This window comes from Macaca nemestrina, chromosome 13 (genome assembly GCF_043159975.1).
Source record: "Macaca nemestrina isolate mMacNem1 chromosome 13, mMacNem.hap1, whole genome shotgun sequence".
Taxonomy (NCBI): Eukaryota; Metazoa; Chordata; class Mammalia; order Primates; family Cercopithecidae; genus Macaca; species Macaca nemestrina.
Genome location: NC_092137.1, coordinates 20,804,453 through 20,829,405, shown reverse-complemented (window position 1 = coordinate 20,829,405; position 24,953 = coordinate 20,804,453). Strand labels below are relative to the sequence as shown.

The 24,953-nt window shown below is 38.4% G+C and overlaps 1 protein-coding gene across 3 annotated transcripts in view; it reads left to right on the top strand.

Annotated features, from left to right (window-relative positions):
- The first annotated feature begins 16,579 nt into the window (after positions 1-16,579).
- Positions 16,580-24,953, top strand: part of LOC105479862 (lipid droplet associated hydrolase) — a 150,768-nt gene continuing 142,394 nt past the window's right edge. Inside the window, exons 1-2 of one of the 3 annotated variants that reach the window (XM_011738187.3) lie at positions 16,621-16,685; positions 22,800-22,905. The gene's annotated coding sequence lies outside the window, so the exon portion shown is untranslated. Of the gene's footprint in view, positions 16,686-22,799; positions 22,906-24,953 lie in introns of all 3 variants that reach the window. The other 2 variants (XR_986134.3, XM_011738186.3) reach the window with 2 other exon arrangements.

Here is a 24,953-nt window from a genome sequence, read left to right as displayed (position 1 = left end):
TATATGGCACCACATTTTCTTTATTCAATTGTCTGTAGATGGACACTTAGGTTGCTTCTAAATATTGGCTATTGTGAATAGTACAGAAATAAACATAGGAGGGCAGAGATCTCTTCAATATACTGATTTCCTTCCTTTTGGGTATATATCTAGCATTGGGATTCCTGGATTACATGGTACTTTTATTTTTAGTTTTTTGAGGAACCTCCAAACTATTTTCTGTAGTGTTTGCACTAATTTATTTATATTCCCACCAAGATTGTATGAGGGTTTCCTTTTCTCCACATCCTTGCCAGCATTTGTTATTGCCTATCTTTTGGATAAGATTCATTTTAATTGAGTTGAGATGCTATCTCATTGTAGTTTTTTACATAAAATAACGAGCTCAGGTTGTTTTACCAAGATTTATCAGATTTACCAAGAAGTAAATCATGGTAGTTTTCATTTGCATTTATGTAATGATCAGTGACACTGAAACAACACTTATTTTTCTTTTCCTTTTTATTTGTACAAATGTATGGGGTATATGTGCAAGTTTGTTATGTGCATAGATTGTGTAGTGGTCAAGTCAGCACTTTTAGGGTATCCATCACTCAAATAACATACATTATATCCATTAACCAACTCTTCATCATCCTCCCTTTTCTCACCTTCGGACTCTTCCAAGTTTCTATTATCTATCATTCCGCTACTTACAACAATGTGAACAAATTTTTAGCACCCAATTATGAGTGATAATATGCAGTATTTGTCTTTCTATGTCTGTCTTGTTTCACTTATGCTAATGAAATCCAATTTCATCAGTGTTGCTGCAAATGACATGATTTCGTTTTTATGCCTGCATAATATTCCATTGTGTATATACACCACATTTTCTTATCCATTCATCTGTTGATGTAACTTAGGTTGATTCCATATCTTTGCTATTTTGCAGTGTATCAATAAACACATGAGTGCAGATATCTTTTTGATATATTGACTTCTTTTCTTTTGGGTAGATGCCCAGTGGTGAGATTGCTGGGTTGAATGGTAGTTCTATTTTTAGTTCTTTGAGAAATCTCCATACTATTTTCCATAGAGGCTGTACTAATTTTCATTCCCATGAACAGTGTATTAGCCTTTCCTTTTCTCCACATCCTCAAAATATTTATTGTTTTTGAGAGATATTTATAAAGATATATGATGTCATTCTCCTTACCAGTTATTTTTATCTGTTTTAAGGACTGATAAAATTAGAATTTGAAAATGTCAAACCAGAAAAAAAAAAATGTCTTTTTTTATATTAATGAATTTCTAGAACTATGTCCCAAAGCTGATGGGTATAAAGCAATGGGATTTCCTCAAAGAAACAGAGCTGTAATAGAGAAATTTTTTTGACCAAAGACTTGACATCAAATGAATCATGACTGTCTGCAAAATTTGTCATATAACAAATAGCAGATTTTGCATATAGCAAAGGCACAGCTATAAATCTTTACAATAATAATTTAAATAACAAAAATTGTGTTTCCAGTTGCATAAAATGTACTTACACATTATTTGTTCAAAAGATGTTACTATATCATATTTAGATGTACATTATTAATTATATGTTGTATGCTATATATAATACAATATTTAAAGGTACATACAAAGGATATATACCTATATATTTGATATGTCCTGTATTAGGCACTTTTGCTAGCTTTTGCTGCAATAAAAAAAAAATCCTGAAATCTCAACAATTTACAACAACAAAGATTTACTTCTTGCTCCCATTACATGTCCTTCTCAAGTTGGCTGCACCTCTACTCTGCATCTTCTTCATTCTGGGACTCAAGACAAAGGAACACCCCAATCTGGGACATGCTGATCTTGAGGCAGAGAGAAAAGAGGAATGGCAGAATTCCACAATGGCAGAATCCCACAATGGACCATCTGTTAACATTCCATTGTCTATAACAAGCCACAAGGCCAAGCTTGATGTCAATGGTGCACAAAATACAATGTCTCACTGGGAAGGGCAGAAAATTACTGGGAGTAATTTTATTGTTTAAGAGACTTCCTGAAAACATAGTTATCCAAAGGACAGATCACCCAATTATCTCCACAGGACAACGGTCACTCAACTGAACAAATGTGCTTGCTTATCAAATGACTGTTTACTCGTCAGTACATCAGAAAATGGGATATAATCAAAGCAAAGCTCAAAGGAACATTCACCACTGGAAGACTTATATTTGCAAATAGGACCCAGATTAGAAAAAAAGAATCCCAAGGAAAGGTGAAGAGAAGAATCATACATTTTTTTAAAAATCAGTATTAAATTTAATAAGAGAAGCTTATAGAACTAATATGTAAATTCAAAAACTGTTTCTACTGAAAATCTTAAAAATATACAAACATGGCCGGGCACACGCCTGTAATCCCAGCACTTTGGGAGGCCGAGGTGGGCAGATCATGAGGTCAAGAGATCGAGACCATCCTGGCCAACATGGTGAAACCCTGTCTCTATTCAAAACACAAAACTTAGCTGGGTGTGGTGGTGCGTGCCTGTAATCCCAGCTACTTGGGAGGCTGAGGCAGGAGAATTGCTTGAACCCAGGAGGCGGAGTTTGCAGTCAGCCAAGATCACGCCACTGTACTCCAGCCTGGTGACAGAGTGAGACTTCGTCTCAAAAAAATTTAAAAAAGTTTTTAAAATAAAAATGTATACAAACATAAATCATTATTTAATCTTATCAAGTGGGGAAATAGGTGACATCACAAAAAGCACAAAAGTTGGAAATGCTAATGGAGTAACCACAAATATATTTAAAAATTGAAAGATTCAAAAACAACTATTTCGCTCAACTCTAAGCAAATAAATTTGAGAACCTGAATTAAAAGGGTGATTTTTAAGAAAATATAAACTGCCAATAATCCCAATATTATTTAAAATTTTTCCAAAGCATAGAATATAAAAGAAGGGAAACTTCTAAATTGTTTATATGAAGCTAGTATAATATTGGTAACAAAAATCCTAAAAGAAAGCCACAAATATATCTTACTTTAAAATATCAGTATAAAAACCTATATAAAATATTAGCAAATAGAATATAGAGCCATATTAAAATAACATTTTGTCATTTTTATATTTTTTTAGGGGCCCCCAAAATAAGTACCCTTCATTCCTGAGTTCCGGAAAAAAAACAAAAACTGAATCATCAGCCTAGGAATAAAGCATCTGGAGACCAAAATGTCCCTTTCTTTCTGATAAAGGCTATATTACGGTCCATAGCTAGAATGAGAGTCAAAAGGGCCTGCAAAGAAAACCTCAGAATTAGACACACTTACCATAGGCAGTCACAGACAATGTTCTCCTGAGTTGGAGACTTTCCTGTGTTATTCTCAGATCCTGGGTAAACGAAGACCTCCCACCCCCTGGGGGAAGCTAGCTCCAAGAAGACAACAGATGATTTAAGCACTCGCAGTTATTCTTCCAAACTTTAGATACCAGACAAGTCACTCCATTTTCCCTGGGGCAGGGTAAGGAAGGGATTGAAGCCAAGATTGTCCCACTAACTGAAGTCACTCACCATAGAAAGAAACATTGGAGATCAGGTGTACTGTTTCACACCTGTAATCCCAGCATCTCGGGAGGCTGAGGCAGGAGTTTGAGACCAGCCCAGAAAACAGCAAGATCCTGTCTCTACAAAAAAGTTAGAAATTATCTGGGTGTACTGGTGCATACCTGTAGTCTCAGCAATTTAAGGGGCTGAGGTGGGAGGATCTCCTGAGTCTAGGAGTTAGAGGCTATACAGTGAGATATGATCATGCCACTGCACTCTAGCCCAGTACAGAGTGATAATCAGTCTCCAGAAAACAAAAAAAGAAACACTGAGGATGGAAAATATAGTCCAGCTTGTTAGTTTTTCTTTCTTTCTTTCTTTTTAAGAAGCTCACTCGGTTTAACCATTACCCTATGGTCTATATCTGTCAAAAGACAGACTCCTCAGGAGAGTCCTGCCCCTACCCTCCGCAGACTCCACACCAAGAACTGTCCTGTGGGTGTCCTTCAGGAACTGCTGATGGGCAAGATGGCTATTGCCCCCTGAAGGCTATGAACTGGCTCAGAACACATATTTGATAAATCCAAGGTCATCCTGTGCTCAAGACTGGAATTTTATTACCCATTTTGTTGTCCATTTTAAATTTTGTCCTTGCTGTGTTGTCTCAAATAACCTATCAGAGCTTCTGCAATGAGATTAAATGACAACGTCAAGGTACTCCCTTAGTAAAATGTAAACACTTATTGTGCCCTGGAAACTTCAGATTGGAACCATGAGGATGCAGTCAGCCAAATCCGTTTTTAAGAGGTTGAATATCTACTGGATATTAGAAGGTATCAGAGTTATTGTTAATTTTGTGAAGTGTGACAATGGTATTGTTGTCCTACTTTTTAAAGTCCTTATCTGTTTAAGATTCATACTGATGTATCTAAAGTTAAAATAATATGATATCTGAATTTTGCTTTTAAATATTCCAGCAAACAAACAAAAAATAGTGATGTGAACATACTGCAGATGTAGTAAGTAAATTATCTTGAGATTCCAAGAGCCTAAGTCCGCTAAGGAAGCTTAGGACAGTGATATCTGAGGATTAAAATATGTGTAGGAACTTTCTGGGCTAAAAGGGGTAGGGTAATCATGGAAAAGAATAGTACTCTAGGCAGACAGTATAGGTTATGTAAGGGTACAGAGGTTTGGAAAAGAATATTGAAACAGACAAAACAGAGCTCAGGGCAATTCTGTGGCAGAAACTGTGTGCAACCCTAATGAAAACATTTGAGATAAAAGTGTTATTAGTCGTGATTGTACAGAGTTGGGACAAGTCCAGTTTTCTTCACTGGCTCATGCTTTTTCAGACTATTTTATGTATTCGTTAAATTAATCTCTTCATCTAAAATGCAATTTTCTCTCCTTTATGCAAATACTGTCTTTCAAGGCAGAGTTCAAGAATGTTCCTCAGTCAAAAGCCCTTCTTTTTTTTGAGACAGAGTCTCGCTCTGTCGCCCAGGCTGGAGTGAAGTGGCATGATCTCCGCTCACTGCAAGCTCCGCCTCCCGGGTTCCCGCATTCTCCTGCCTCAGCCTCCCGAGTAGCTGGGACTACAGGCGGCCGCCACCGCACCTGGCTAATTTTTTGTATTTTAGTAGAGACAGGGTTTCACCGTGTTATTCAGGATGATCTTGATCTCTTGACCTCGTGATCCGCCCACCTCGGCCTCCCAAAGTACTGGGATCACAGGCGTGAGCCACCATGCCCCGTCCCAGTCAAAAGCCCTTCTTAGCCATTTATAGTTCGCTGGACTCTCATTCTTCTGACTTTTACAAGTGTGCTCTTCAGTATAGTTCTTTGTGATGAGCTGGTCAATAGAATGAGCACAGTTTTACGTGGGCTAATACCTTCTTGACTAGAAGGAGTTTTCGCAAACCAAGCCTAGCACAATGCTTAGGATGTTATAGGACTCATCACATGGGGGCATTTTCCAAACAGGAAGAGAACCACATCCACACATGGGCCGCCAAAAAGTTAATGTACCTACTCAGTCGCCACAGACACTCTTTGAAGCTGATATATCAACCTCACCATCTTGGGAAAAGAAAGAAACGGAAGGAAGGAAGGAAGGAAGGAAGGAAGGAAGGAAGGAAGGAAGGAAGGAAGGAAGGAAGGAAGGAAGGGAGTTAGGGAGGGAGGGAGGGAGGGAGGGGAGGGAGGGAGGGGAAGAGGAGGGGAGGAGGAGGGGAAGGGCAGGGGAGAGGGAGAGGGGGGGCAGGGAATGAATGTGCTTCCCCATTTCCCTGAAATGTTACACAAAAGGAATGACTCCAAAATTTTAATAATATTAGAAATTCACATTTTAAAAAGATTTTAGTTTAACTCTGTGAATTTCAGCTAAGAATTCTAAAGCAAACCATGAATGAAAATGGAATCTAAGAATGGATTTGAACCCTGTGCTACAGTGTGCCTATATTTTGGTGATTACAAACTGTGAAAAGGCAGGCAAACATGTGACCTTTTCAAAGGTATCTAAATTCAAGAAAGCAAAAGTGTAACAGAGAAACCATAATAGTATTTTGGCAACAGCTAGTGCTCTGAAGCTTGGGATTCTCTAGCTAATATCATTCACTTGTTTTCAAAACAGAAATGGTCTGAGCCTTCATTTAGTTGATTTATTAGTTCCCTATGGTTGCTGCAACAAATTATCACAAATTTAACCCTTAAGATAACACTAATGTATTATCTTACAGACAGCTCTGGAGGTCAGAACTTCAAAAATGGTTTTAATGGGCTAAAATCAAGATGTTGATGGGCCTGTGCTCCTTCCGGAAGTTCTAGAGGAACATTCACTTCCTTGCTTTTTCCAGCAATTGGCTGCCTGCATTCCTTGGTCTGTGACCCCTTCCTCCACCTTCTAGCCAACAACATAGTATCTTCCAATCCCTCTCTTTGACTGACAGCTGCCTCCACCACCACATCTCCTTCTCTCACCGTGCTTCCAACATCACAGTATCATCTCTGAATCTGACTCTCCTGTGTCCCTCTTTCACAAACCCTTCTAGTTATATTAGGCCAACTTAGAAAATCTTGGATAACCTCTCCTTTTCAAGATCCTTAACACTTCTTAATCACATCTGCAGAATCTTTTGTGTCACATAAGGCAGCAGCACAGGTTCCAGGGATTAGTACTTGGACATCTTTGGGGTGTCATTACTCAGTCTACCACAGTCAGATAGGTGGATGGTATGGAAAGGTGTTTTGTCTATGAAAAATTCCATTCTTATTTTACTGGGGAATATAAAGTCTCCATTAAAAAATAAAAAGGAATGATTTGTGAAAAGTCCTATAACAGTATTATTAACCCACAAAAGCTTTGTTGAATTGACAATAAGTTCCCAAGGAATCCAATAAAATGGGAACATACTGTACTCTAAAGGGATATTCATCTGCAGCTAGTCCTACAAATCTCTACTTTGTTTTTAATTTATAGAGATAGTTGAACTACATCTCCCATATTTTTCTTATCCTCACCCTACCCCGTCCTGCCACTAAAAGCTTCTTTATGATGTGGTTTCATTGAGGAGGGCTAATGGGTCATATCATGGATTAATACAAAACATTTGGTGTTGCAGTTATACTAAATGGTGAATTACCTTGAAAGTCTTAAAAATACGATTTTAGTGTCTCTCTATAATATATATAAACACATATATACAAATGTATGTAAGTATATACATATATAGTGTATAATTTTTGATGGCAGGAACATCTAAATGTTGGTGTTTGCCAGGTTTTCTTATTCATTTTACAAGCCAAGTGCATGTATGAAGGCAGTACTATCAATGAATAGTCTGCCAACAAGAATCTCCAAGTCTCACAGCTCAAGTGTGCTGGCTTTCAGGACCATCTATCTCTTTGAGTCTTAGCATAATTAAATACCAAGAGGAACAGCTTAGCTATAATATGGGAGTTAAATATGACTTTGTCAATTTTTAGCTATTATCTCTATTCTGTGCAGATTTTTAAAGACTAAAATAATACACATTTATAAATTTAAAAAAGAATGGATTTTGATTTTTAATTTATGCTTAAGATGAATCATTATGTGATCTGTTTTCTGACCCAAAGTGTTTGAAAAAAGAATTAATGTGGATCTCAGGGTATGCCAGTACCATTTTGTGGAGGGCTGCGTTAAATAATCCTATGTTTCAAAGCATTTATAATTATCCCTATTTATAAATGTATAAATAAGAAAATTCAGTATTAGAGCCAGTGGGAAACCATAATTCAAAATTCATTAACATTTATGACTCGTGGTCTGATCTCTAAAGTACACATTGAAGAGAAATCTTTGTCTTCTATACTTTGAAAAAAGATATTTATTTTTTTCTCTCATCTCTTTGTTCTTTCTTTCCTTTTTCTTCCTCTTTCTGCCTTTCATATAATCATCAACCACACATACTAATTCAACAGATATCTAAACCAGGAGTCTCCACTTTCTGTGGAATGGAATAATAAGGAAGAGGGGAACATTTTTGATTAATGAGCACAGGTCCTTCTAGCATTCTAATATCCATCAGATTATCCTCTCCTACCATGAAGATCTGAATATTACCCATTTCTCTGGATTGCTGTTACTGTGACATCATCAGCCTTGCTATGAAGTGTCTCTGACTAATCCCTCACCCCCAATAATGTTCTCCAGCAATTGTGGCAGTTCCTAGGAGTTTCCTTCAAGGGTCTCTGCATAGCTGATCTCAGACATATGAGGAATGCAGCATTTTTCCTCTCTTTCTTCTCAATGAAATTGCTCATGAAATGCCAAAAGGTTCCGTACTATCTCCACTGTAACTCCCTCCCTGTAAGTGCTGCATGTGGTTGGTGGTTGATAGACCTCTGAAATCATTTCATGTTTGCGGGACACTTTACTGGATTTCTCTGTTCTCCAAGAGGCAGCTTTCTCCCTTCTGCTGTATTCCTTGGTACCAAAACCTGTCACAGTGGTTCCTGTCACAGAGGATTGCCTTGGGATCCCAAAATCTCTCCTAGACTTTGAGGAAAAATTTATTTCTTTCTTCTTGCTGCTAGAGCTTTCTCTCCACACGACTCAGACATGAGTCCATATGGATTGGGCAAAGAGGGGCCGTTTATGTCTGAGACCATCATCCTCAACTTTCCCTCAAACTTCTTTGCCCCTTCTAGACCCATGTAAACCATTTTGCCATTTCTCTGTCAAGTCACAGAACTTGATATGCAGCAGATATTATTATCTGACAGAAGTCTCTCCTTCTGGTCATTTGCACATTCCTTAACATTTCATAATTAGCCTATTTTATATGTCTCAATTTACATTGTGGAGCTTCCTTTCCATAACTTATTTCCTATCACCCAATTATGAAGTTAAATAATCAGGAAACCCTTCATTGCATCTTTTTGTGGCTACTACTAAACCAAATGAAACAGGCAGTCAGCCCTTCGTGGCTTTTATAATGAGTCCTCAGATACCCCTGGAGTAGGTAAGGATGTATCAGGAGGCTCTCTGCTGGAAATAAAACAACACAACTGAAACTGACTTAAACATAGGGCTTTCTTGGCTCACAAAACTAGAATGTCCAGACAGTAGCAGATGATCAGAACCCTGCCTCCACTTCTCTGTGATTCTCTCCATGTCTTACTTCTCCCTATTTTAACTTTGCATCATGGAGACAAAATGTCTGCAGCAATTTTAGGCATCATATTCATACAGCACATTATCTGGAAAGACAAAGAACACAACTTTGCTGACATCCCACGCTTCACCCTGACAGAATGGGCTTAGGTTATAGATCAAGCCAGGAACTAGTGAGTAAGTCCAGGGAAGGGGAATATGATAACTGATTAAGCCAATCAAGGGCTGTCCCAGAGCTAAACACATGAGCTTCTTGGGAGAAAAAATAAGTATTATTAGAAAGGAATAAGAGGGCCAGGCGCAGTGGCTCACACCTGCAATCCCAACACTTTGGGAGGTCAAAACAGGAGGACTGTTTGAGCCCAAGAGTTTGAGATCAACCTGGGAAACATAGTGAGACCTTATCTCTAAGAGAAAAAAAATTATCCAGCCTTGGTTGCTTGCACCTGTAGTCCTAGTTATTCAGAAGGCTGAGGTGGGAGGATTCCTTGAGCCCAAGAATTGGAGGCTTCAGTGAGCCATGATTATGCCACTGCACTCCAGCCTGGATGACAGAAAGAGACATTGTCTCAAAAAAAAAAAAAAAAAAAAAAAAGGAGAGGTAGGGTGGGAATAGATAACTAAACAACAGAAAAAAAAATGTCCACCATGTCACCCATTGCTTCAGTTTTGTTTTGCCATACTATCACCAAAATGTTACTTTCTATTCCATTTCTTAGCTGGAACTATGCTCAGCTTTGCTATCCAACCAAATACACCATACAGGATTACACATTTCTCTATGTGCCTGTATTAGTCCATTCTCACACTGCTATAAAAATATTACCAGAGACTGGGTAATTTATGAAGGAAAGGGGTTTAATTGACTCACAGTTTCATATGGCTGTGGAGGCCTCAGGAAACTTACAATCACGGTGGAGGGTGAAGAGGAAGCAAGGCACATCTTACGTGGCAGGAATGAGAGAGAGAGAGAGAGAGGACGGGGGAAACTACCAAACCCCTTGAAAGCATCAGATCTTGTAAGAACTCACTCACTATCAGGAGAACAGCGTGGGGGAAGCCACCCCATGATCCAATCACCTCCCACCACGTCCCTCCCTCGACACGTGGAGATTAGAATTCAAAATGAGATTTGGGTGGGAAGTCAGAGCCAAACCCTATCAGTGCCTTACACTAAGATCTATATTAGATTTCAATAGATTTATTTAGTATTAGGAATAACAATTATAATAATAAACCAGTATTTTGAGTTGAATACAAATCAATAATGAATTAGAACAACTAATTTAACTGCATGGTTTTTACTCCTAAAATTAGCAGCATTTCCTAAAATTTACAGTTTTAGAGAAGACTTTAAAATGCTTAAAAATTCCAGCCAGGTGTGGTGGTTCATACCTGTAATCCCAGCACTTTGGGCAGCTGAGGGGGCGGACAAGTTGAGCCCAGGAGTTTGAGACCAACCTGGGCCACAGTGCAAAACCCTATTTATACTAAAGATAGAACAAATTATCTGGGTGTAGTGGTGTGTGCCTGTAGTCCCAGCTACTCGAGAAGCTGAGGTGGGAGGATCACTCGAGCCCAGGAAGTCAAAGCTGCAGTCAGCTGTGATCGAACTACTGCTCTCCAGCCTGGGAAACAGGAATGAGACTCTGCCTCAAAAAATAAAAACCAAAAATAAATAAATGAATAAAATACTTTAAATTTCCATGTAGGTATTAAATAACAATTCAAAATAATACTACAGAGAGAGTATCAAGGGAGCATATCATTATCTTATGATAATTTAGAAAATATGAGCCTTGAGTTCAGAATGAAAGCAAGAGGCAGGTGAGATTAGAGTATTTAAGGATTCTCCCACTCTCCTTATCCCACATTTATTTCCTAGTTTCATGCAGCTCTCTTCTCAACATTACCTAAGACAGAATTTTTCCTCCCTGTACAGTATAAAGTAATGCACCACTGTGGCAGCACATCTCCAAAATGACCCCAGCCTTTCAGAATTCACATATCTACATAAATAGCATATAGAAGTGATAAGTGATTCATTTCACTGAGGGAATGATGCAGTATGCCAATTCTGAGATTAGATTATAAAAGACTATGGCTTTCATCTTGGGGGCTCTCTCTGTATTCTCTATCTCTTCCTCTGATTGAAGAAAGCTGCCATATTTCAAACAGCACTGTGGAGAGGTCCTCATGGTGAAGAACTGTGGCATAGAGCCAGTGAGGAAGTGTGACCTGCCAACAACCAAATAATCTAGTCTTGCTTCTTCAGCCCCAGTCAAGGCTTGAGATGCTGTAACCCTGAGCAACTGGCTTAACAGGAACCTCATGAAAGACTTGGATAGAACCTCTCAGCTAGGCTGCTACTTGTGTCCTGACTCTTTGAAATTGTGTAAGGTAATAAATGTTTTATGTTTTAAGCTGATATATTTTGGTGCAATTGGATAAAGAGGTAACTAATGCACTCCTTGCTCTATGTTTCTAACCCTGCCTTTTAATTCCCCTTGTACTGTCATTATATATTAATTTCTTTAGTTTGTTTATTGTGTCTGTGAGAACAATGACATTTCTCTTCGAGTTGCCTTTGTATTCCCAGCCTGGAAGAGTGTTTGGAATGTAACAGACAGTCAATAAAAAATGGATGAGTAATGAGAGTCTAAAATTTTTATCCAAGAGATGATAGCTTTTCATGTACTGTTTTTAAATCAGTGTACAGTGGTCTGACTTTATGGCCATTTGTGATTACAGTAGACATCTTTGTGGAATGTCTGCCCCATTCACTATGATCCTCTTACTTACGGCAAAAAGTCAATATGACCGCAAGCACTTGCCATTGACTATTGGATGATTGCTGGACACCAGATCTGCTATGTTGGTGACTGGATCATGAGGGATCTGCCATTATGAATGGATTAATCCATTCATGGACTAAGATTAATGGGCTAATAGATTAATGGGTTATCATAGGAGTGGGACTGGCGAGAAGGCTTTCACCAGATTCAGTCTCTTGACCTTTGTCTTCTCAGCCTCTGGAACTGTACGAAATAAATTTGTTTTTATATTTATTTATTTATTTATGTATTTATTTTTGAGATGGAGTCTCGCTGTGTCACCCAGGCTGGAGTGCAGTGGCACCATCTCAGCTTACTGCAAGCTCCACCTCCTGGGCTCACGCCATTCTCCTGCCTCAGCCTCCCCAGTAGCTGGGACTACAGGTGCGACCCACCATGCCTGGCTAATTTTGTTTTTGTATTTTTAGTAGAGATGGGGTTTCACTGTGTTAGCCAGGATTGTCTCGATCTCCTGACCTCGCGATCCACCTACCTCGGCCTCCCAAAGAACTGGGATTACAAGCGTAAGCCAATATGCCTGGCCCAATAAATTTGTTTTTAAAATAAATTACCCAGTTTCAGGCCAGATACAGTAACTCACACCTAGGCAACATGGCAAGACCTCATCTCTAAATATATGCGCGCGTGTGTGTGTGTGTGTGTGTGTGTGTGTGTGTATACACCACTGCAGACTGATATAAATATATAAAAATTAGCCAGGTATAATGGCATATGCCTATAGTCCCAGCTCTTCAGGAGGCTGAGGCAGGAAGGTAGCTTGAGCCTAGGAGTTCAAGGTTACAGTGAAAAATGAAAATGAAATGAAATAAAACGTATAAATTTCCCAGTTTTAGGTATTCTATTGCAAGCAACAGAAAAGGGGCTAAGACAGAAAATTGGTACTGGGTCTGAATAATTGTCCCCCCCAAAACTCATTATTGTAGTCTGTTTGTGTTGCTATAAAGGAATACCTGAGGTCATGCAATTTATAAAGAAAATAGGTTTGTTTGACTCATACCTCTGTAGGCTGTACCAGAAGCATGGTGCTGGCATGCACATCTGGTGAGGACCTCAGACTGCTTCTACTTATGGTTGAAAATGAAGGAAAACTGGTATGTAGAGACCGCACCAGCAGTAGAAAGCAAGAGAGAGAAGGGAGGAGGTGCCAGGCTCTTTTTAACAGCCAGCTCTCATTGGAACTAACAGAGTAAGAACTCATTCACTCCTGGGAGCATGGCACCAAGCCATTACGAGGGATCCACATCCACAACCCACAACCCACAACCCAGACACTACCCACCAGGCCCCATCTCCAACACTGGGGACCACATTTGAATCTGAGACTTGGTGGGGGCCAAAGAAACCATATCCAAACCATAGCATTCATGTTGAAATTTATTTCTTCTTGTTTTAAATACTTGTTTTGTTTTTTATTTTTGTGGGTACATAGTAGGTGTATATATTTACGAGGTCATGTCAAAATTTAATCCCCAATGGGGAATATTAAAAGATGGGACCTTTATGGTGTGATTAAATCAGCCCTCATGGATAGATTAATTCATTCATAGATTAATGGATCAATAGGTTACTGAATTAGATTATTGGGTATCCCGTGAGGGGAACTGGTGGCTTTACAAGAAGAGAAAGAGAAACCTGAGCTAGCACACTCAGCCCCATGGACAAGTGAGGCCCTGTGCTGCCTCAAGACTCTTCAGAGAGTCTCCGCCTGCTTTCACCAGGTATAGCCCTCGACCTAGGACTTCCTAGCCTCCATAACTGTAAGAAATATTTTTTTTCTTTATAAATTAGCCAGTTTCTGGTATTCTACTATAAGCAACAGAAAATGGACTAGGACAAGACCTGAGCTGAGCCAATCAGAAATTCTCCCCTGGGTATTAGGAATTAAAATCAACAGACGGAGAAAAAAGAATCTCTGAGTGGCTGTCCCTCTGCATCAAGCTGGACAGGCTGTGTTGCACTGTGTTAAGAAACAACAGCAACAACCTCCAGAGCCTTAAGCAACAAAGGTTTATTTCTTATCACAATATGTGTTGCTGTGGTTTAGATATAGTTTGTCCCCAAGAAATCTCATGCTGAAATTTGATCCCCAATGTGGTGATGTTGAGAAGTGGGGCCTAGAGGGAGGTGTTTGGGTCATGGGGTGGATCCCTCATGAAGAGATCGTTGCTGTTCTCGCCAAAGTCAGCTCTTGTTCTGACACAGAGCAGAGACCCCTCTTAAGGTCTTGTGGGGCACCCTCCACCAAAAGATTAAAATAAAAAAAACTTGACTTCCTTAAAGAAAATTCCAGACATCTAGCTAGTCCTAAAAAACAAAAACAAAAACAAACAAAAAACTTAAAAGCAAGAAGATAATAGCTTAAAACAATAGCCAAAAAATTAATGTTATAGGATATTTTATTCCCTATAAAAACTAAAGGTAACATCTTAACATATGTCCCAAGTTGTTTTTCAGAAACCCAGATCCCCACTAAATGGACCCACCGGCACATAGGCCTCAAATAAGGGAGAACCGAAGACTAAACTCTGACTACTATTCTTCGTTCTAAATTTCTTCTTGATGACCCTAAATGAGGCCATGCCCATGAGCCCAAGTTAACATCCTTTTCTGCTAATGTCAAATTTTTAGACAGTTTCACCCTCTTAACAAATCACAAGTCAGAAAATTTTTAAATTTCACCTATTACCTGTGGGTCCCCCTCTTTGAGATGCCCTGCCAATGCATGGCAGGCAAGCCCCAAATTGGGGATTTGCCCAGTAGAGTTCTTGGCTTCACCAAGAAAAAATTCAAGGGTGAGCTGGTGGCGTTAAATAGCTACTTTCATTGAAGTAGTAGTGTCCAGAAGCAGCACAGATACTGCTCCTTGCAGAGCAGGGCCACCCCATAGGCAGTGTGTCCAGAGTAGCATCTCAAAGGCAGTTCTTGTGTCATATTTATAGTCACTTTTAATTACAGGCAAATTAAGGGGTGGATTATGCAGAAATTTCTAGAAAAAGGTGGTAACCTCTGGGTTGTCAGGTTGTTGCCATGGAAAGGGGCATTAATATGGAAAGCTGCTTCCTCCCTGGCCCTGTTGTAGCCAGTCCTCAATTTGGTCTGGTGTCCAAGTCCTGCATCCTACCTCACTGCATTTTTAGGTTAAGCCAATATATAACCTCCATATATTGATTTATGACTTTGCTTATAATCTCTGACACCCCTGCATTTAAAAACCCTTACCTACAAACAGTTGGGGAATTCAAGTCTTAAGCACTATGTGACCAATTCTCCTTGCTTGGGACCCTACAATAAATGCCTCACTTTCTTTCACTATAATCCTGATGTCAGTGTTTGGTCTTGCTGCACAGGGCAATTGAACCCATTTGGTTTGATAACAGCTCTTGAGAGATTGGAAAAGAGAGAGTCCCTGAGACAGTGGGTTGTTATACAGTGAGCTTCCACCTCCTGTTTGGTCCCTTTTCACATGTATCAGTTTCCCCTTTGACCTTCTACCATGTTGTGACACTGCACAAAAAACTGTAATCAGAACTTAAGCAGATGCTCACTCTATGCCCCTTGAGCTTTCCAACGTGCAAAACCATGACCTAAATAAACCTCTTTTTTAAATCCAAGCATACCTTGAAGATATTGGGGGTTCAGTTCCATACTACCACAATAAAGCAAACATCACAATAAAGCAGTTCACACAATGTTTTTGGTTTCCCAGTGCATATAAATGTTATGCTTACACTGTACTGCAGATTATTGTGTACATGTCCAAAAAAATGCACATACTAAGAAAAATAGCTCAGAGCTGTCTGAGCTATGTGAGGTATGCAAAATTTATTAGGCCCAGACAGACGTGAATACTGGCTTCCATCACGCCTTCCCACGTCTAAGGGCAATTGTTAAAGGCATTTTGTTCTTTACCAGCTGCCTCACCCATTATCTTTATGTTCCTGGAATTTGTGATACATGGAAGAAAGCATAGCCAGTCAATAGCTTAAGTTTTTAAAATATAAATTCTTGGTAAACAAGATCTGCCTCCTCTCCTTTCCTTAAAAACCTACTCTGACTGCTTGCTAATTGGAGTGTATATTCAAAGCAACTTGAATCTAAGTTCCTGAGTGGCCATTCTCAAGCACTGAGCCCAAATCAACTCTATACTTAATATTATTTTCTGAATTTTCTTAAAGTTGGCAACACCTTAATTAAAAAATACTTTATTGATCATGCTTATGAACATGATCAAATGAGAATCAACTTTCCCGTGTATGTGGGGAAGATATGCAACTAGTAATGCAGAAAGAGGGAAATGGGAAGAGGGAGAAAAGAGGAGCAGACATGGAACAAATGAGAGAGAAGGAAAGGGAAGCCATAAGTATATCAAGGATGACAGAAAATAAAAGGCGGATAAAATTCAAACGAAAAAGAAAGGAAAACCCCAACACCCTCCAAGAGGTCTCTCTGAATCTGGACCACCGGCTCCAAGCCCCAAACAGAAATCTCCCAGGCAGCTTGTGCGCCGCGCGTCCGGCTGACATCGGCTTCCAGGATCAGCTCGCGGCGCGGTACTGTGACGTCACCTGAAGGGAGCACTTCCGGTCTTGTGCCGCCTTCCCAGGACCCTCAGGGAGAGCCGGCCGCCTTCCAGGCGGACAGGTGAGGTACAGCTTCACGAGCTCAGGGTGACTGCCCAAAGGAAGGACGGGTGGGCAGGCACGCGGGATCTGGCGCCTCTTCTGTGTGGTTCCTCGCAGAGCCCCTGTTGCCCTGGGCCAGATGGCCCGTAGCAGCGAAAATAATACTGTTCCGACAGCTCGCTAGTTAGGAGCCACTTGGCCTGCGTGTACTTTCAGCTGCAGGCCGGGCAGTCGCTCACCCGAGCGCAGGAATGCAGCATTTGAACCCCTAAGTGCAGCCCACCTGTGAGGGAATCTTACGGCTCCCCCGTGGAGGAGTAGAGGCCAAAAGGTTGGGCAACCGGCCGGGAAGAAGTGGCTAGGAGGGGTCAAACTCTGGGCCATGAGTGTTCTTTGTCCCCAGCGTTTAGTGCTCACGCCGCCTTTTATTCACGGTGAAGACCTTTACCGTAAACTCTCACCCTGGGGTCTTAGTTCGGTTTTCTTCCCCACGCAAGACAGGATGCAGATTGGAGCACTTTATTCCTTGATTAATTAATTCGTGTCTTCCCTCGCAAGTAGTTACCGGACAACTGCTTTGTGTCCTGTGTACCAAACACAAGACGTTGATAGTCCTGGCCGGGCGCGGTGGCTCTCACGCCTGTAATCCCAGCACTTTGGGGCCCCAAGGCGGGCGGATCACGAGGTCAGGAGATCGAGACCATCCTGGCTAACACGGTGAAACCCCATCTCTACTAAAAATAAAAAATAAAATAAAAAATAAAAATAGGCTGGCGTGGTGGCGGGCGCCTGTAGTCCCAGCTTCTAGGGAGGCTGAGGCAGGAGAATGGCATGAACCCAGGAGGTGGAGCTTGCAGTGAGCCGAGATCGCTCCACTGCACTCTAGCCTAGGCGACAGAATGAGACTCTGTCTCAAAAAAAAAAAAAAAAAAAAAAAAATGTTGATAGTCCTTTAGTTGAAAGAACAAATCTGTTTGGAGAAAGAGATACAACCAAAAGAAACCCAGAAGATTTAGAAGCATCTCCAGAATGTTTATTCTCAAAAGCTGTTTTTTAATTAAACTTCTTTATGAAACTATAAATAGGAGTGTCTCTGTTGTGTGTTTTCCCATTTTTCCACCTAAAGGTGAAAGGCTTGGAAAGCTGCTAAGGCCCGTCTTTTCAGCATGTAGCATTCTAGGGCACAATCAAGGCAACACAATGGTGCCCATCTAAAATTTTGCATTTTAATATTTTGCTTTTTGATAACTTAATGCCTTCAGACTGGAGGACTTTTTCTTTGTTAAAATGTTGCTCTACTTTCAGCATTTTCTCCCTTGTAGTATTACCATGATATATTTAAGATTAAGCACTTAATTCTGAAGTCACTTTAAGTATACTTCAACCAAAGGGAAATTAGTATATTATTTCTAATGAGTGTATTTAATATAGGTAAGTAGTTTGTACACTTATGAAATTCTTGGCATTAATTGATGTCCAGAAGCTGAAAGCTGCTCTCTGGCACATTTAAAAAGCGTGTGTGTGTGATTACAAGAAAGTTTGATGTCATAGTTGCCACCTTAGACATAGCAAAGGAGTTGTGCAAAACAAATTGCCTTTTTCTAGTAAAGATAATTCAGCAAGTTCATCTTGAGTGTAATGTGTGCTTTAGTTTTTAATATGTCCTCAGCAGTAGTCATGGATTTTATCTTCATTTAAGCTTGATTTTCTGGCCCACTTGCACAGATTTAAGAAGATTCTCACTGGGGTTAGTGTGCAGTCATTCAGATAGCAAATATAGCAAAAGTAGGTGAAATGTAAAAGTCATTAAAAAAAGAATTGTGAAATTGCTCATGTCGCAACCATATCAAGCAGGAGCAAAGACAACTACACAGAATCTTGGTATAACATACAGTCATTACCACTTGGACTTTCTCCTACAATATTTTGCAGTTTGTTTTTTGGATTCTTTAGTGTTATACAATATTTCAAAGTTATATGTGACTGGGAAATATTGGAATAGGTATCAGAGGACTGTAGAATTTATTTTGCCATTTAAATGCTTATGTCCTTGAACAAAAAATGTAAACATCTTTGACCTTTAATTTCTTGTTCTATTAATTGCCTGCTTTTTAGGTCTTCTTAAGGTCTGATGAGAAAGGAAGAGAATATAATTTGCAAATGAAAAGAAGTTAAAAAAAAAAAGCAGTGGTTTTATTGCAAGGGGCTAGATGGTGATCAAGTCAGGATATAGAAAACAATTATTTGTTATTACATGTTATTCTGGAGAAAGATGAGATACCCATAGTTACAGCAGACTGTAAAAAAAATTCTGTTTATGCATCATCTGTTTATATGTTGACTTTCACCTGTATGTTTGCAAGTTTATATAGGGCTATGTGCTAAGATACCCAATTTTCCCCTTTCATACCACTTATACCAATTGCAATTAAATACATATATAATTATTAATAACTTTTTAAAAAACCTTTTTGTTTTGAGATAATTACATAGTCACAGGAAGTTGCAAAAAACTTTACGGGGAAGTCCCTGTGTACCCTTAAGCCTGCCTCTCTCGATGGTAACATCTTGGATAACTGTGGCACAATGTTAAAACTGGGAAATTGGCATTGCTGCAGTTCACAGAGTGTATTTCCATTTCACCAACTTTATAAGGACTAATTTGTGTTTGTACACCGGTCTATGTGTAGCTTCTTATAACTACCATAATCAAGATAAAGAATTATTCCATCACCACAAGGCCCCCTGATGCTGCCTCCTTATAGTCAAACTGTCTTGTCCCAGCTCTATCCCTAACCTGTAGCAACCACTGCTCTATCTCTATAATTTTGTTACTTCAAGGATATTGTGTAGATGGACTCATACCATATGTAACTTTTTGAGATCCATCCAAATTGTGTGTATCATGCATTCCTTTATTGCTGAGTAGTAGTCCATGGGATGGCTATGCTGCAGTTTGTTTAACGATTCATCCATTGAAGGACATTTGGGTCACGGTATTATAAATAGAGCTTCTATGAACTTTTGTGTGAAGGTTTTTGAGTGAACATACATTTTTCCCTTTCTGGGATAAATGCCCAAGAGTACAATTACTAAATCATATGGTAAGTGTATGTTTAGTGAATTAATACTTGTTTAGCTTGTTGATATGGTGAGTTACATTGATTTTAAAATGTTGAACATAACTGGTATAAATCTCACTTGGTTATAGTATATAATTGTATATTTCCATATTCTGTTTGCTAATATTTTGTTAAGGTATAAGTACAGAGGTATGAGAGGTTAAGGTGTAGGTATGAGAGATGTGTTGTAGTTTTTTGCTTGTTTGTTTTGTACTGCCTTTGCCAGGCTTTGGTAGGGCAATAGTATTCTACATGGTTTTTAGTGATAACCCTTGTTTCATTATTGCTGCTGTATTAGTAATTTGTGTAGTTTTATCTTTTTCAGTGGTGATTTGCTGATTACAGTGACCTTTTTCAAAGAACTAGCTCTTTATTTCATCTTTGTCTATTTTTAATGTCATTGATTTCTGCTCTTTTATTATTTTCTTCCTTCTCATTTTAGGATTATTTTGCTTCTCCTTGTCTAGTGCTGTGATTATTAGTTTAAGATCTTTCTTTGTTTCTAAAGTAAGCATTTATTGCTATAATTTCCCTCTTGGCATTGCTTTAGTTGCATCTCACAGATTTTGCTGTCTTGTATTTTCATTTCCATCCAGTTCTATATATTTTAAATTTTTCCTTAGAAGTTTGCTTGACCCATGAAAATATTTGGGAGTGTGTCGTTTAGTTTCCAAGTTTTTGGTGATTTACCCATTGTTTTTCTGTTGTTGATTTCTAGTTTTTTCCACAATGATCAGAAAACATAAGCTGTGTAATTTTTAATTTTTAAGTTTGTTTTATGACTGCGGGTATGGTGTATCTTGGTGGATGTTCCATGTATGCTTGAAAAGCATGTGTATTCTGCTATTGTTGGTTGCAGTGTTCGATACATGTCAGTTATGTCCTGTTCATTCATGGTGTTCTGTTCTTCTGTGTCTTCTTGATTGTCTAATAGTTATTTTTGTTGCTGAAGATCCCAACTATAATTACAAATGTCTCGTTTTTCCTTTTAGCTCCGTTGGTTTGGCTTCATGTATTTTAAATATCCATTGTTTGGTGCATATACATTTAAGATGTTTTCTTGATGAATTAATCGTTGTATCTTTATACAATAATTTTCTTTGCTCTGATGTCTACTTTATCTGATGGTAGTGTAGCCATCACTACTTAAAAAAGAGTAGTTAGCATGGCATATCTTTTCCATACTTCTATTTTCAACTTACCAATGTCATTATGTTTTAGTGAATTTCTTGTAGACACTATATGCTTGGGTCCTTTAAAAAAAGAAACTACTCTGCCAAACTCTGTCTTTTAGCTAGTATAGTTATATCATTTACACTTAAAGGTAATTGATACGGTAGGGCTTAAGCCAGCCATTTTGTTACTTGTTTTCTGTTTATTTCCTGTTTTTCGTATTTGTTCCTCTTCTGTTTCTGTAGGTTTCTTGAATATTTTCAGAATTCTATTTGACGTGTTTATAGTATTTTTGAGTATCTGGCTAAGTTAACCTTTTTTATTGTGCTTTAGGTATAACAATAGATGTAACAACTTATCACAAGGGATACTTTTATTGCCTTTTGCCAGTTGAAGCGTGGAGACCTTACTTCCATTAAGGTCCTTTTTCTTTTTCCCTTTTTAAAATTTAATAGTTGCATTTTCTCTATACACCTTGAACACCACATCAAATGTTGTTATAATGTTTACTTCAACTATCAAATACGATTTAAGAAACTCATGAGATGAAGAATAGTTCATTTTATATTTACCATGACTATTACTTATTCCAGTGTTCTTCCTTTACTCAAATTAAACCTTATTGATACATCATTTCCTTTTTGTTTGAGGAATTTCTTTTAGGAGAACTTCCTAAAGATATGTCTGTTAATGACAAATTAGTTTCCATCATCTGAGAATGTTGTTCCTCTTTGTTCCGGAAGGGTGGTTTTGACCTATATGAAATTTGGCCTTGACAGTTCTTTTACTTTAATATTTGAAAAATGTGCCATTTCTTTCTGTCTTCCATGATTTCTGATGAGAAATCTGATGGCATTCAAATTATTGTTCCCCTTAAAGGTAATGTGCCATTTCTCTCTGGCTGCTTTGGAGATTTTTTATTTTTTATTTTTGGAGACGGAGTCGCGCTCTGTCGCCCAGGCTGGAGTGCAGTGGCCGGATCTGAGCTCACTGCAAGCTCCGCCTCCCGTGTTTATGCCATTCTCCTGCCTCAGCCTCTGGAATAGCTGGGACTACAGGCGCCTGCCACCTCGCCTGGCTAGTTTTTTGTATTTTTTTTTTTTAGTAGATACAGGGTTTCACCATGTTAGCCAGGATGGTCTCGATCTCCTGACCTTGTGATCCACCCGCGTCAGCCTCCCAAAGTGCTGGGATTACAGACTTGAGTCACCGTGCCCGGCCAGGAGATTTTTTTCTTTGTTTTTAGTTTTCTAAACTTTGACTTATGATGTATCTTGTATTTTTATTTTTTCCTACTTAAGGTTTTCTCAGCTTCTTGACTCTGTAGATTTATGTCTTTTGTCAAATTGAGAAGTTTTCAGCTATTATATCTTTGATTATTTTTTTCAGCACCATACTTTCTTTTCTTCCTCTAAAACTCTGATTGGATGAATGTTAGGTCATTTGTTATTGTCCTACAAGTCCCTGATGCCCTTCTTGTTTCTTTGTCTGTTTTTCTCTGATCAGACTGAGTAAATTCTGTTGATCTGTTTTCAAGTTCACTGATCCTGTTCTCTGTCAATTCCACTCTACTATTGAGCCCATCCAGCAAGTTTTTAATTTTAATTAGTATTTTTTCAATTTTATAATTATTTTTAGTTCTTACTTTTAAAAACATTTCATCTTGCAAGGAGAGCTACTTTCAATATACATGGAATTTCTTGGAAAACCATAACAGTTTTAGATTATTTGTATATATGAACTAATGTTACTCAAGATTTTAAACCTTCTCTGCAAAATTACCTCTGTAATTAGCAGATGAAGCATGAACGTATATAATTTTTTTCTCTCTGTCTCAGGTAATTCCTTGTTAAAGGCCCTAATAAAAGGGAAATGGGGAAGGAAATGGAGAAGAGAATTTAGGCCTTGGCAAATTGAAAATCGTCTGTAGTGTCTCGCTGACAGGTAAAGTAGGAATTTTGAAACTCTAGAGAAAAGGAACCAGGAATGAAGATGGAATGAAACATTTATATTTACTTCATTAAAACTTTTAAAGTTGTCATATAGTTTCAGATTTAAAAAGCTCTTTCTTCCAGCCTAGGCAACATGGTGAAACCCCTTCTCTACCAAAAATACAAAAAGTTAGCCAGGCATGGTGGTGTGTGCCTATAGTCTCAGCTACTTGTGGGGTGGAGGCCGGAGGATCGCTTGAGCCGAGAAGGTTGAGGCTGCAATGAGCCAAGATTGTGCCCCTGTATTCCAGCCTGGGTGACAAAGTGAGATCCTATCTCAAAAGAAATAATAAAAATAAAAAACCAAAAAGTTATTTCTCCTTTCCTTCTTTTCCCTTGAAGAATACTGAAGATTTTACATAGTTGACAAATGAGGTAATGTAAGAAAAAACAAAAATTAAGTAGAATGGGTAACTTTCAGTGGCCATACTTGAGATTTAGGTTATATTGACTGCTGAGGTTTATCAGTTTGATTCCTATCCCTACGATATAATTAAAAATAAACCATGGACCCCCTCATTGTCAGGCTCACTGACAGTATAACATTGTGGTTAAAAAGCTCTTTCTCAGTAAGTATGAAAAGTTAATGCATGAAAAAGAATATATGTTAATTTAGTGGGGGAAAAGATGGTTTCTGTATTACAGTGGTATTAGCACAAGTAGCTTTCCATCTGAAAGAAAATAAAATTGGCCTTATATAGTGGATTAAAGGTTTAGAAGTAGACATTAATAAAAATTAAACATCTGGGAAACAATATGTAAAATATGGAAGCCCAGAAAAGCATTAGCATCTGCATTATACAAAGTTTTCTTACAGGCTGATAAGAAAATGATAAATAACTCACTTGGAACCTAGGCAAATGATATGAAGAGACAATTTGTGGAAAAGATAGTCTAAAAAGCTAACAAACATGAAAAAATGCTTAAACATGCTTGTAGTCAGTAAAATGCAATTTAAAGAATGAGGTATTTTACATCCAAAGACTGTAAGACTTACAAACAGTGGTATCGCTTAGTGATGATAGGGTTGTAGAGGGAAAGATAACTTTCTACATCGCTAAAAGAATTACATTCTTTTTTTGAGAATAATCTGGCAACATCTATTAAAATTCAACCAGTAATTTCACACTTGGCAATCTGGCCTATAAAAACAAAAGCACTGGTAGATATGAATATATGTAAGAACATAGGTATTTAAGGGTACTTATTGCAGCATTGTTCTGAAAAAACTGGGAACTAATTGAGTGCTTGGCAACAGGGAGACGGTCATATAAATTGTGGTATATCCACATTATGGAACCATTAAAAATGAATTACTTATATAAACTCTTTGACTTGGCAGGATATCCATATGTTATTAAGTATGAAAGCAAAATGCATAGAAGTGTATATAATATGCTACTATTTGTCAAACACTGGCAACTCATTCATGAAAAAATGCATAAATGCTTAACATATTTGTGTATAATTATAGAAGAATATGGAAGACTATACTAAGTAACATGGGTTTGGGAGAGATATGGATGGTAAGGAGGAGAGGTAGAATGGAGGCATGATGCAAAAGGTTAAAAAATTGTTTAGAAAAATCACAGCATGCATTGTATCTCATTTATCCATATAAGTGAAATTATATATATGCATATAAGAAAATTTTAAAAATAACATGAGCTCTGGATCTTTCAGACATTTATGGGTTCAAATTCTGACTCTGCCACTTTACAACTTACTAACTGTGGGACTTAGGCAAATTGCTTAATGTCTTTCAATCAATTTTCTCATATTTTCTTGGGGTGGGAGGATGAAATAATAGTACCCATCTCATAGGGTCGTCATCAGGATTAAATTTAGATAGCATCTGTGAAGTGCTTAGCACAGTACCTGGCTTATAGAAAGCACTCTCAGTTATTCTTACTGTTGCCTTGGTTCTTACGCTCTTGGACATTTGTTAATATCTATTTTTAAAACTTTATCACCATCCTGCAACTTTCTTGAGACACTCCT